The sequence below is a fragment of the Hyaena hyaena genome, unplaced genomic scaffold (genome assembly GCF_003009895.1).
Source record: "Hyaena hyaena isolate Hyena2069 unplaced genomic scaffold, ASM300989v1 scaffold_12, whole genome shotgun sequence".
In the NCBI taxonomy this organism is placed as follows: domain Eukaryota; kingdom Metazoa; phylum Chordata; class Mammalia; order Carnivora; family Hyaenidae; genus Hyaena; species Hyaena hyaena.
Genome location: NW_024080644.1, coordinates 4,153,889 through 4,166,648, shown reverse-complemented (window position 1 = coordinate 4,166,648; position 12,760 = coordinate 4,153,889). Strand labels below are relative to the sequence as shown.

Here is a 12,760-nt window from a genome sequence, read left to right as displayed (position 1 = left end):
ATGCCCCAAAGTTCTTTGTACACAACATTTGTTCAGGGAGCAGCCCTGGAATTTTCTAGGTGGGATAAGAGAGCTACTCTTCCAATTAGTGTCTCCTGAACAAGCTCTCCCCTCCTCTCACCAAGGCTGACTTGATCAAATCACTCACACTTGGAGATGAATGGCTCTTTTATTGCCTGTTAAGGGTACTTTTCTCTCTCAAAATGTTAAAATTAAACTATAAAATCTACCTTTTAAAGTGAAATTTCAGGGACTCTGACATTTACAGGGGAAGGAGAGATTAGAGCAAGATCACATCTCATGCATCTCAAATTACTTAAGTAGGAGACCTGTGCCTGTGAGCAACACTGGTAAGCGATACATTTATCCAGCACTTTCCAAGTTTAGGCGCTACAACTAGGCACTTTAGTTCTATTTCATTTAATCCTGACCACACCTCCACGAGATAAGTATGTTGTCCCCATTTGACACATGAGATAAGGGAGGCTTTGCCCAAGGTCACACCCAAGGTTAGGTAGTCAGGGGAGCTGGGGTCTGCGGATCAGTCTATCAGTCTTCGCTAGAGGATTTGTGTGTGAATTCTTGGCCTTGGAGAAGAAGCCCGGCCTCCCGGTGAGAAGTCCAAAATATGCTTGCAGCCCGATTGATGCATAGCGCTGGTCGCCTCTCTCAAGTACTTCTCCTGTCTGTAGTTCTGAAGAGAGAGGCTTTGAACTTTCTCAAGTGAAGGCTTGTTCCTTCTAGATGTTTGTTTGGAGTTGAAGAACAAGGAAAATTATATGAAACTAGAGGTGCAACTGTCCCTGTAAAAGCACACACTTCCTTCTCAACTTGTCGAACCCACGTTCTGGCTTCCTTTTATCTCTACGGCGACTTTGGCAGACTTGGCTCCGAGGGAAGGAGGCCAAAAACCATCTCTCTGTGATGCCATTCCCTTGCTGTACCTTTCAGAGCACTTTCCCACTTGCTTCCGCAGTGATTTCCATTTTGTCCCCATCCATGGCACAGATACTGTCTTCATTTTACAGGTCAAAGGTTGAGGCTCAGATCAAAAGTGGCAGAGGTCAGATGCAAAAGGGGGGAAGGGCTTAAAAAGGGAACCGAAAAGAAATGCTTTTTCAAAACTGGTTCATCTCCTTCTAGTCTTTTGGAAAGCCCTCTTACCATTCTACCCTGGGATTTGGAAGGTCTGTCCCCACAGGCCTCCACTTATTGCTGCTACTGCCACTCAATTTTCATCACAAAGTGTAAATTACTGATTTCCATTAGGTCTGAAGAGTCCTCCGCCTATTAGAGTAGATGTTTGGCGCATTTTTTTTCCCCCTGAAAGCCATTAGCAGTTTCCTTTGTTCTGTCTCTGGCATGCTGTAGTGTGTGCATTTGTTTTGCAAGAGTGAATTTGTAACTGTCTTCAACCCTGTCCACCGTGATTGCTAGGGATTAAAGGGAATACATCTTAAGGGTAAAGGGACCATTACTTTGGGCAGCTGTGGCTAGGACCTCTCAGATCTAAACTTAGGATTCAGGGTGACCCTGACAAATTGAAGAAGTCAGCAGAATGATGTTGAATAAGGGGAAGCGGACAATATCCTCATGAGGGAAAACGCTACTCAGTCTTGTGATGGGTGTTTATACGACAATCACACGGTGCTCATCACTGTGCTGGGTACTCTGTCAGGCCCAGAAAAGGCCGGGAGGTTTCCTCTACCTTCTAGCTATAATCTATTTGGAGACCTCAGACCTAAAACACAAAACAAATAAAGAAAGAGTAAGCACCTTACTATAAGTGCAGAGTGGGCTTTTTAACATTAGGGTGCTCAGAGAAATTGGCTTTGGAGTAGCAAAACGGAGAAGAAAACATTCAGTAAGAACCCACCTCTGACCTCAGGAAGCCTCTCTCAGGGCGCCTGGGTGGCTCAGTTAAGTGTCTGACCTCGGCTCAGGTCATGATCTCCCGGTTTGTGGGTGCAAGCCCCGCATTGGGCTCTGTACTGACATCTCAGAGCCTGGAGCCTGGTTCAGATTCTGTGTCCCCCTCTCTCTGTGCCCTTCCACCCCCAAAAAATGAAGAAACATTAAAAAATATTTTAAGGAAGCCTCCCTCTACTGAGAAGGTGCACATGTAAATGATTAAAATATAGTGTCATCATGTAATGGAAATGGATACCAGAGTAGGGAGCTGGAGGGCAATAGTTAAAACTATAGACTGGAAAGATACTGCTTGGGTTCAAAGCTTGGCTGTCACTTACTGATTATGTGCCCTTGGGCAGCTCATTTCACCACTCTGTACCTCCATTTCTTTATATATAAAGCGGGGAGTGATAATAGTATCTACCTCATGGGAGCTAAGATTGTGACGAGGATTAACTAAGTTCACACACACGTGCACACGAGGTTCAGTACATGGCAATGCTCTGGCAGTGGTGGCAAAGGAACCTCAGCTGGAAAACGACAGGGCAGAGGGCAACAAAAGTTGCACAATGGGTCCTCACCACAGGGTCTTGCAAATGTCCACGAGACTTCCATGTAGACGATGAGTAAAGACACAAAATGACGAGGTGGGCTGCAGGGAGCTATGGCTGGGTGGGTGTTCTTGCAACAGCAGATTGGAGTGGAAGGGAGGTGGGAGAAAATATGGCCCAAGTTGGACTGTAAAGGAGGAATGGACCCTGGGTAGGATCGAAAGGGGTGCTTTCCAGGTTGGAGACAATGTCTGAGCAGAGGTATAGAGTTAAAGCTGCTTGTTCAAACAGATATAAGAGAGTCTGCAAACAAGGTCAGGAGGAGGACATTTTCAGCAACGTGGCTGGTTGCTGAGACTTGGCGGAAAGTACCTAATACTAAAACATGGAATTGAGATTTAGCCTCTAGTAAACTTGGGGTATCCCCGATCTTACCAAGGGAAGCAAAAATGTCGGGATGGAGCTGGGCATGAGAAGAAAGAAATCGGTGACAAGGAGACAAAGCAAATCACAGGTTAAGGAGGGAAACCAGGGAATGGAACCCACCTTCGCTTTGGCGGTAATAAGTGAATAGTGACGAGAGGGAAGAGTGCAAAGGCTGGTATCTTTGCTCTTAAAGCAACTAGCTAACTCCCTGGACTTCATAGCACCCCATGTGTGCTCTCTGATTCTCTGACTCCAGCGCTATCAACTGTGCTCTCACTGTAGGATGGATGGCTCCAGCAAGTGTGGTAATTTAGTGGAGCCCAAAGTCCTGTTCTTCCCAAACTGTGCTGACCTCAGTGAACTACACACAGGAGAGAGATTTTGATTCAATAGGGTGATGTATAGACTAAAATTATTCTGAGTCACCTATTTTGGGGACCATTTTGCTGAGAAGTGCTGATGCCTCTGACCTTGAGTTTAAGAAACAGCAGCATTGTTGTTCTGGTGGCCTTCTGTGGCATTAACTCTTTATTCCAACCTTGTGTGACCCAACAACAGTGACTGGGAATGGGGAGAAGGCACACTGATATCCAAATAAATCTTTTTTTTTGAAGGTTTTATTTTTTTATTTTTTAAGTAATCTCTACACCCGATGTGGGGCTCAAACTTACAACCCCGAGATCAAGAGTCGACGCTTTACTACCTGAGCCAGGCAGGCGCCCCTCCCCCCCCGATACATCTTTATAAAACATATACCATAGCATAGTTTTTCAGTAATTTAAGAAGTGTTCCTTTTGATTTGTAGCTTTTGCATTTCCTTAATAATTTTCAAATTTCAGAATAAATCACTGGTTTTCACTATAAACAGTCCTGATAAATCCATCCGTGTCCCCCAGAGACTCTTTTACACCCTCCTCTAGTAGAAATTGCTTAGAGGCCTTTAAAAGGGACACTTTGAAGGAGTCCGTGTGGATGAATGAATGAACGACTTGGATTCTAAAGTTGGCTCTGCTTCTAAGTAGCTGTGTGCTCTGGGGCAAATATTCTGCTTCCCTGGGCCCCAGTCTTCCCACGTGTAAAATTGTGACGGGGTGGAGTAAGTAGTGACTGATGAAGAGAGTAGCTAATATTGAGTGAATGCTTCTGATGCACGAGGTAGTATTCCAAGTGCTTCATCCAGTAACCCCATCGACCCTGTCAAGGGGTACTGTCATCACTGACCCCATTTTGCAGATGAAGGAAGGCACACACACGGGTAACTTGCCAAAGGTCTCCCAGATGGCAAGTGGTGTGGAAACCACTATTCTAACCCAGGAGCACCCTGAGCCTGTTTCTCATGGCCTCCAGCGACTCCTGCCTCTCACTCTAATGATTTCTAATGTGGCATCCGGGGGCGGTTTAGGACATGCCATGACCTCAGTATTTGCAGTGATGTCACCCCACTCATCTATACTCCTAGTCTGGCAACACCAGGTTGAGCCCCCTCAGGGCTCCTGTGATGTGCGGAATCTCCCGAAGTGGCTGGCGGTGGGGAAGGCACATGCTGGGAGCCCTGGCTGTCCAGTCCTGCTGCTCTGAGAGCCCATGGCTGCCCGGCTGGGTCTCACACCCTAAGGCAGAGCTGCAGATGAAGGGGCCGAGAAACCCCATGCCTCTTCCAAGAGCTCAATTTAAAACAATTTGTTATTACGGATTCTGAAATGAGTGAAAACAAGCCTTTTCTGGAGAAGGCAGAAATGGCCGTGCAGAAAGTGAGAAGATGGGTATCCTCTAGCTGCAAGAAAGTATGCTTAATTTTTCTAAACGCCGGCACAGACCTCTGGATTCATAACGGTCTAGATGCTTCACAGACGCAGTGACTCTCCCAAGAGGCAATTCAGAACATAAAAGGATTCTGGGCAGTACAGATTCTTGGTAGCATTCATGGCTGTGGAAATACTTGGAAGAGCTTAATAATAACAGTATTCATCATAAAATAGCAATGGGATAACCACAGTTTTTGTTTAACATTTCCCGCTTACCAAGCCTGAATGACTGCTGAGTACATTAGACATATTATCTATTTAAACCAGTCATCAACCTTACGAAAAGTAAATCAGAGCCATGGAACATGGGAAGAAGTTGGAAGCACAGGGTTGTTTTCTTGGTGTCCGCCCAACTTATGTGAAACTTCGAGTACTTCTTGGCAATCACTTGGCAGTGAGTTGCTGACCTGGAAGTTCCAGATTTCTATTGGTCAAACAGACGTACACGTCTGGTTTTGAATCCAGTAATAGTTGGCACAATTTCTAATGAAGCCTGTCAAGATATCAGAACTTTGGGGAAGGGGCGCCTGGGTGGCTCAGTCGGTTGAGCATCCAACTTCAGCTCAGGATCTCACAGTTCATGGGTTTGAGCCCCGTGTCAGCCTCTATGCTGACAGTTCCGAGCCTGAAGCCTGCTTTGGATTCTGTGTCTCCCTCTCTCTCTGTCCCTCCCCTGCTTGTTCTCTCTCTCTCTCTCTCTCTCTCTCTCTCTCCTGTTCTCTCTCTCTTTCAAAAATAAATGTTTAAAAAATTTAAAAAAAAAAGAACTTTGGGGAAAAGTCTTCTTGTAAAGAGCACAGACACAGGACCACAGAGGTTTTGCTCTAAGATCATTTGTAGTCCATGTTCACTAAAGACAGAAGAAGCTGCAGGGTTTGGGGGCCAAGTGGGATGGGGCCGTGGCTTTGAGTAGTAAGTTGTGTTTGGCAGTTGGGCTCCTACAAATTAACATATATGGCTCTGGGAAATTGTGGAGATGGCATTTGCTTTTACCCTTTCCCTGAGGGTGGTGGTGCAATAGAGTAGCGTCCTGGGAGGGCTCGTGTGTGTGAAACGGGTTCTCAACAGAGACGTCAGACCCGAAATGAGAGATGTGGGTGCACTCGGAGAAAGCGTGTTCACAGTGACCACTACTTGAAAGAAATGTTTGAAATTCCATATAACCTTTTTTAATGTTTATTTACTTTTGAGAGAGAGCGAGGGAGGAGCAGAGAGAGAAGAAGAGAATCTCAAGCAGGCTCCACCCTGTCAGCGCAGAACCCCATGCGGGGCTCAAACTCATGAACCATGAGATCATGACTTGAGCCGAGATCCAGAGTCAGATGCTTGAGTGTCAATCAAGAGTCAGACCGACTGAGCCACCCACATGCCCCAAAATTCCGTATCATCTTAAAGGAGGGCATGAGCTTTTCTGTGCTGTCCAAAAGGGGTGTAAGTTTAAAAGTAAGAAGCTCTAGGGGCGCCTGGGTGGCTCAGTCAGTTAAGCGTCCAACTTCAGCTCAGGTCATGATCTCACGGTCCATGAGTTCAAGCCCTACATCAGGTTCTGTGCTGACAACTCAGAGCCTGGAGCCGCTTTGGAGTCTGTGTCTCCCTCTCTCTCTTCCCCTCCCCTGCTCGTGCTCTGTCTCCCTCTCTCTCAAAAGTAAATAAATATTAAAAATAATAATAAAATAAAAAATAAAAGTAAGAAGCTCTAGCGATGTATATGCTATAATTATATACATTCATGTGGATTGAAAAGCCTCTAAATTTAAAAAAATGTGTTAAAGTGAGTTGGGTGACATTCAGTTGTTCAAGTTCTGCCTTTTAGAGAGCAAAAGCGCATGGGCGGACGAGCAGCTTCATTGCTTTTACCTTGACTTCTGGGATACTTGTACCTTCAGATTGCCAGAGAGAGCCACGGGAGAGCACGTTGTCTCAGTGCGTGGTCCTTCCCTGAGGTCATGCTTGCTCTCCCCTGTGCTCCATTTACAACGAACAGCACTCATGTGTAATCTCGAAGAGAACTCAACCTGGAAACTGTCTGACCTTGGGGGAGAGTTAAGGGTGCTCCGGGGTCGAAGGTAGACATGAAAGTTTGGAAAGGGCTAGCTATAGATTATCTTCTAAAATCACCCACCCAGAAAAAGCAAACATTAAAAAAAATGTATCCTCACTGCTCTACTCTAACACAGAAGTTGCTAACAGGTCAGTTTTGCTAGCTTGCGTCCTTTAGTTAAGCTCTGTAAATTATTCCCCTGCTTGGATTAAGGGACGAGAACACATGCAGTTAATACATAAACCATCACAGTTAAATTTGTCTTGAATTTTACTGAAATATGTTTTTGCAGTATAGAATTTTGTGTCACAGGATTCTGTGTTTAACATTAAACACACATTAATTTCTAGAAGGGGCTCTAAGTGGGGCACCGTAGTGGGTGCTCCTAGGGATATAAAACACCATAGCTGGGTTCCTTCCCCCACCTGTCTGTGTGCTATCAAGATGACAAGACAGGGGCGCCTGGGTGGCTCAGTCCGACTCTGGATCTCAGCTCAGGTCCTGATCTCGCAGTCTGTGAGTTTGAGCTCTGCATCGGGTGCCAAGCTGACAGCATGGAGCCTGCTTGGGATTCTCTGTCTCCCTCTCTCTCTATGCCCCTCCCCTGCATGCTCTCACTCTCTCTCTTTCTCTCTCTCTCTCTCTCAAAATAAATAAATAAAGATTTTCAAAAAGGTGACAAGACCAGCACCTGCAAAGTGTAAGACAGATGGAAAAACTGCAGTCTGCAAAGTCACATAATTGTAGCAATATTCGTTGCTTGGTTTTATTTTAACTCTTTGATGTTTTGCTCTTTACTCTCAGCGTTTGATTACCAAAGAGGCCTAGACAACGGACATCAGGCGTGCCCGGGGCCCTGTGCTTTGTGGCAGATTGTCCACTCTGAGTCCTGTACGCTTGGATGGTGTTGTTAATAAACTCATTTTTCAGGGGAACTTCGCAGTTTAGAGTACCAGGCCAGACACGAGTCGGATACACAAAGTAAAATGAATCAAACCGAGGAAAGGTAACTGACGAAAGTTCATGGCGTGGTATAGGCAAAAGTCCTTGGCCTGTGAGTCGAGGCTTTGTCTCAGTCACTTCCAGACTGTGGGACTTCGGTTAACACTTAATTTTCTCTGAACCTGCTGCTTCATCTTGCAAGGCGGCATGCCGATCACGTGACCCTACACGTGATCACAGTGGAATTCTGTGAATGACAATACTTTATAAACTGTAGAGCACATTTTGGATGTGATGATATTTTAATCTTACCTGTTACATAAAATTCAGGCACCATTTTCTTCCTCCTGCCGTCTCTCATGGTTATATAACTTCTCTTCATTCCTTCTTCTCTGCTTGTATTTTGAGATCCTCCCTGAAAACACCCCTCCGTGAAGATGACCGTCATCTCTGCTACCTCTCCTGCGCTTCCTGTCCATCTTGTCCCCTCCAGGGATAGTCACTCTCATGATCTCTATCACACTAGATTAATTTAGGTTTTACAATTTAAATGGGTCAAGAATCAAACATGCCAGTATTACGTTATTCCCATCATGTAAGGAGGGACCCTGGCGCAATCCCAAACTCGCTTGCTTTTTTATTCACTATATGATTTACTTTAAAAAAATTTATTACTACCCCCTAGCATTGTGGAAGATGTTAGTTTCATATATGTTTGAGCCTCAGGCGCTTTCTTCTCCCCAAATGCATATGTTGACAGATTGACACAGCATGACAACCCTTCCAGCATGGTGCTCTCCACAGTTTCCTATTTCGCTCCCAGCAACCAAGTCCTCACTCTCAGGTTGGTGGAAGCCCTGCTGCGGTACTAGAAGCCACCATCAGCTGAGCTGGCAAGTCAGAAGAGGCGTGGTATTCAACCAGATTTGCCAGATGCTCGGTGTAGGCATGAGGGTGTTCAAAGGATCGAGACAACCCCATTGGATTTTAAGCGAGAACTACTTTGAATAGTCCTTAGAGTAGAGCGAGTACTGCAGCGGCCTGATTACCTGACCATCGTGTCTTCATTTACTCAAGGCCACTTGGCATTGAGCCTCGCGCATGTGGTCAGGGGCCTGAGCCACATTTGGAGGAGGAGCTGACAGAAATATCTGGCCCCCCAGTAATTTCCAGTGCTGCACCCACTCCCAGGTCACCCCAACTAGGCGGCCAGGGCTTCCTCATGTAAGCTGGTTCTGTCTCCTCAAGTGGGGTCTCCCCAGGACCTCTCCTGAGCAAAGGGTTGTGCTGGTGACAGGGCTCTTTCAAGAGGCACTGACTTGGTCTTCTATTGGTATCTCCTGGTGCCACATAGAGTGTTTAAATGAGGCTGATGAGGCACCTGGATGGCTCAGTCATTTGAGCATCTGACCCTTGATTTCAGCTCAGGTCAAATGATCTTATGGTTTGTGGGTTCGAGCCTCATGTCAACCTCTGATAGCACAGAGCCTGCTTGGTGTTCTCTGGCCCCCTCTCTCTGCTCTTCCCCCTCTCACACTCTCTCTACCCACCCCCTGAAAATAAATAAATATGAAAAAAAAATTTTAAATAAATGAGGCTAAAAATATAGACCACCTCACAGTCTCTCCCTTGTTCCTGGAGGGGAGGGGTGGCCAAGCCTCTCAGTGGCAGGCATGGGACTCGGTGGGTTGCCCTGCTCCCAGCTTTTTCTGAGTGTCTGTTCTCCTAGCTCCTGCTGATAAGCTGGGACACAGGGACGTGGTCCTGTCCCCATCACAGCTGATTGCATCGGAGAGGTCACCTGACCTGAGGTCCGCCCCTCAGATTCTGCCCTCCACGAATTAGAAATCAGTATCCAGGGCTGCCTGTCAGTCTCGGTGGGGTGTTTGAATCAGGAGGTGCTCTGACAGAGGCTCTTGTCACCGGGTAGAGAGAGCTAGTCTGCCCAGAAGGAGAGGAATGTGGTAGATGTGCAGGAGAGGCCCTCCCCAGAGCCCTTGCTGTGGGGATGGGAAAAGGGAGCTCTCCTGGCTCCTATCCTTGCAGTTACTGGCTGCTCGCGCTGCCCCTCAAGATGCCTGCAGCCTTCCAGAAACCCCCCTTTTGCTCAATGTGACTTGTATGGCTTTTCCCTGTAGCCACACCAGCCTATGGGTCACAGTACTTTCTGATTGAACAACACAAGGCAAAATGAGTGGGAAGAATAGTTCAGCAAAAATAACAACACCCACTGATTCCAGGGAGCAGAATACACCCATGGTGCCTCCTGGTCCACACTGCCGGCGAGTCTGGGCAGTCCCGTGGTCACAGTCACTCACGGTGTGTACCGGCACTTCGGATGGCTCTTGGCTTTGTGGGCAAACATACAGTAAGATCCAGTGGCTTCCCCCATGCCGGGAAAGCGTATCCTTGGTCATTAGCTTGTGTGCAGTACAGGGCAGGCTCAGCAGTTCCAGCCCCTCACATGTGCCTTAAAGAGCAGTCAACACACTGGTCACTTTCGGCAAACACTGCCTGTCAGTGGGGAAGGATTGCTGCTTTCTGCTGAGAAGCCTCGCTTTCTAAAATAAGTGGCCGCTGGTGACTCTCAGGGGAGGAGGGGCTTCCGTCCATGGCTTCTGAGTTGCCACACTCAACTCTTGGTGTCTCTCTAGTCCTTTTGTGCCTGTCGGGTCCCCATCTCACCTCTCCGTCCCGTGCCGTCTCTGCAACCTAAGGGTGCAAAGTGGAGGTGCACATTGACACGTCCCAGATGAGACCTACTTGCTACAAAAGGACGCTTTTTGATCACGTGTGGTTATCAAAGCCAAGTGCAAGGTGCCACAGGGAATACATAGTTCATAACACAGCACCGGGAGGGACTCATCTGTTCGTGGAGGGTGGGTTATGGGGACGCGGTAAGGTGTTCACAAAGGCCTAGGACACCATGTAACATGCCAGTCACAAGGGATCCATGGAGAATCCTAAGCCCATTCAGAGGAGGACGAAGTGAGTACTGTCTTGGAGTGGCAGGAAAGGCCTCTTGGTGGAAAGGGCATTTCAGTTCAGCCTGGAAGGGCAGGTGAGACCTGGCTGGGGGGCCACGGGGGAGGAGGGCCGGGCACGAAGAACCGGCACGCGCCACGCAGGAGTGGGCTCACCAGTGGCAGCTGTGTCACGTCCGGGGTAAAAAGTGGCGCTCTGGGGCGCCCGGGGAGCTCAGTCAGTTAAGCGACCAACTACGGCTCAGGTCATGATCTCATGATTCATGGGTTCAAGCCCCGTGCTGGGCTCTGCACTGACAGCTCAGAGCCTGGAGCCTGTTCCGGATTCTGTGTCTCCCTCTCTCTCTGCTCATGTTCTGCCTCTCTTTCCTTCAAAAATAAATAAACATTTTTAAAAAAAGCAGAGATGTGTTTGCCCCATAACCATGACCAAGAACTAATTACATAGCTTTTCTAGGGAGCTACGTAACTGCTTTATAGGGACCAGATTTCTGATGCAATGCCCCGTTACCAGCAGCACCTTTTTAGATACTTTCTTTTCCTGCTCCCAATGTCTGTCAGGTTTTTGACAGAATCTTTATCTATATGTGAAAGTGTGAAGGCTGCCTCTACAGATTTTATAAATGTATCTTGAACCAGCTTCGCTGATTCTTAAAGCGAGCCAGGATTTCTGACTGTAGGTGAGAAAAGATTGAGAGTGTATTTGCCTGGGGAAAGCAAAGGTATTGTGATAATAAAGCAAGCGCTCCTTCAAGTGCCATATCCCTCTTTAAAGAACTCAGCTCATTTTGCTTGCAACCTCATTACACCAAACAGGTATTTCTGTTGCTCTTCGTGTGACAAAATTATGTGACCTATCACCTCCTCTTTGGAGATCAAAGGAAACCTAACTTGGAGTCTGGGAAAATGGTTTCCCCGGTTCCTGTGTTGCTAACGCTCCTCTTCATTCATGTATGAAAATCCGGGGAGATCATCGGCTGGGAAACACACAAAGCTTCTGGGACAATAGTCACCATCAGAATGACTTTTCAGGCGATTCTGCCTTTCCTGCTGGCTTCCCATCCATAGGACTTCTGTCCCGTGGTCGCCTTCTGTCTCATGGTCCCATGAGACTGCGAGAGTTCCCAGAAAGCTGTTCACCTTCCGTGGCCACGCTTCCCGGGCAACCCACTCCATTTTGGGCAATGCCTATGATTGGAAAGTCCTTCCCTGTATTGAGACAAAAATCTGCTCTTCTATAACTTTCCCCGATACTGGCTTAAATATAGGCTTTTGAGGACTGACCTAGAAACACAGGCACCACGTCTAACACTGCTTCCAAAACAAATGCGTTCGGAGTTCCAAACAAGTAACGTATACGTAATCTTCTGGAGCACAACCCCATTCATAAGTTGGAGCATGCCCAGTAGCGGACACGGCAGGCATGCACCGGGAAAGGAGAAGGGAGAGCACCGATGCTCACAGGGTCAGTCTGCAGAGTCCCATCTGTTCACACCCCTGCCTTCCCCCCCATTTCCTACACATTGACAACTAGAAACTGTCTAAAGGATGCGCGGAGATTGATCCAGAATGCTGCTGGTTTCCTCACCATTCACCTTAAGAAGCGCCTGGGCGGTATACAGAAAACTGGGCTTCTCTCTACCTCACTCCCCTTCCTGGACTTCAGCCCTGGGAGCTAGCTGGTTCTGCTCGTGCTCCCGCGGGATGCGGGGGTCTTGAGGGTGGGGGGAGCTGCCCCCCAGTCGCACACACAGGATCTAACTCGGGGCTATACCCCTTCTTAGCTCTGCGACTCTGAGCAAGATGCCAAGCCTCTCAGAGCCTCGGTTTTTAAAGCCTGGTTTTCAATCTGCAAAACAGATCAAGAGTAAATGTGATGAAGCATGAAAGGAACATGCCGTTTATCACAGGCACATACACGGGTGACCGATTCCAGACCGTGCCCTTAGTTTGTGAAGGACGGATCACATCCCCCTTCCAGGCAGATACATCACCAACCACCTTAGCTGGCAACTCAGCACCCCTCCTCCCGCCCCCACTCTGGGTCCGAACTACTTTGAAAGTCACTGCTTCAGAGTCACACAGCCTCAGAGTGGGTTC

The 12,760-nt window shown here is 47.6% G+C and overlaps 1 protein-coding gene across 1 annotated transcript in view; it reads left to right on the top strand.

Annotated features, from left to right (window-relative positions):
- Positions 1-12,760, top strand: part of TSPAN7 (tetraspanin 7) — a 126,934-nt gene that overhangs the window by 79,016 nt on the left and 35,158 nt on the right. The window lies entirely within an intron of this gene.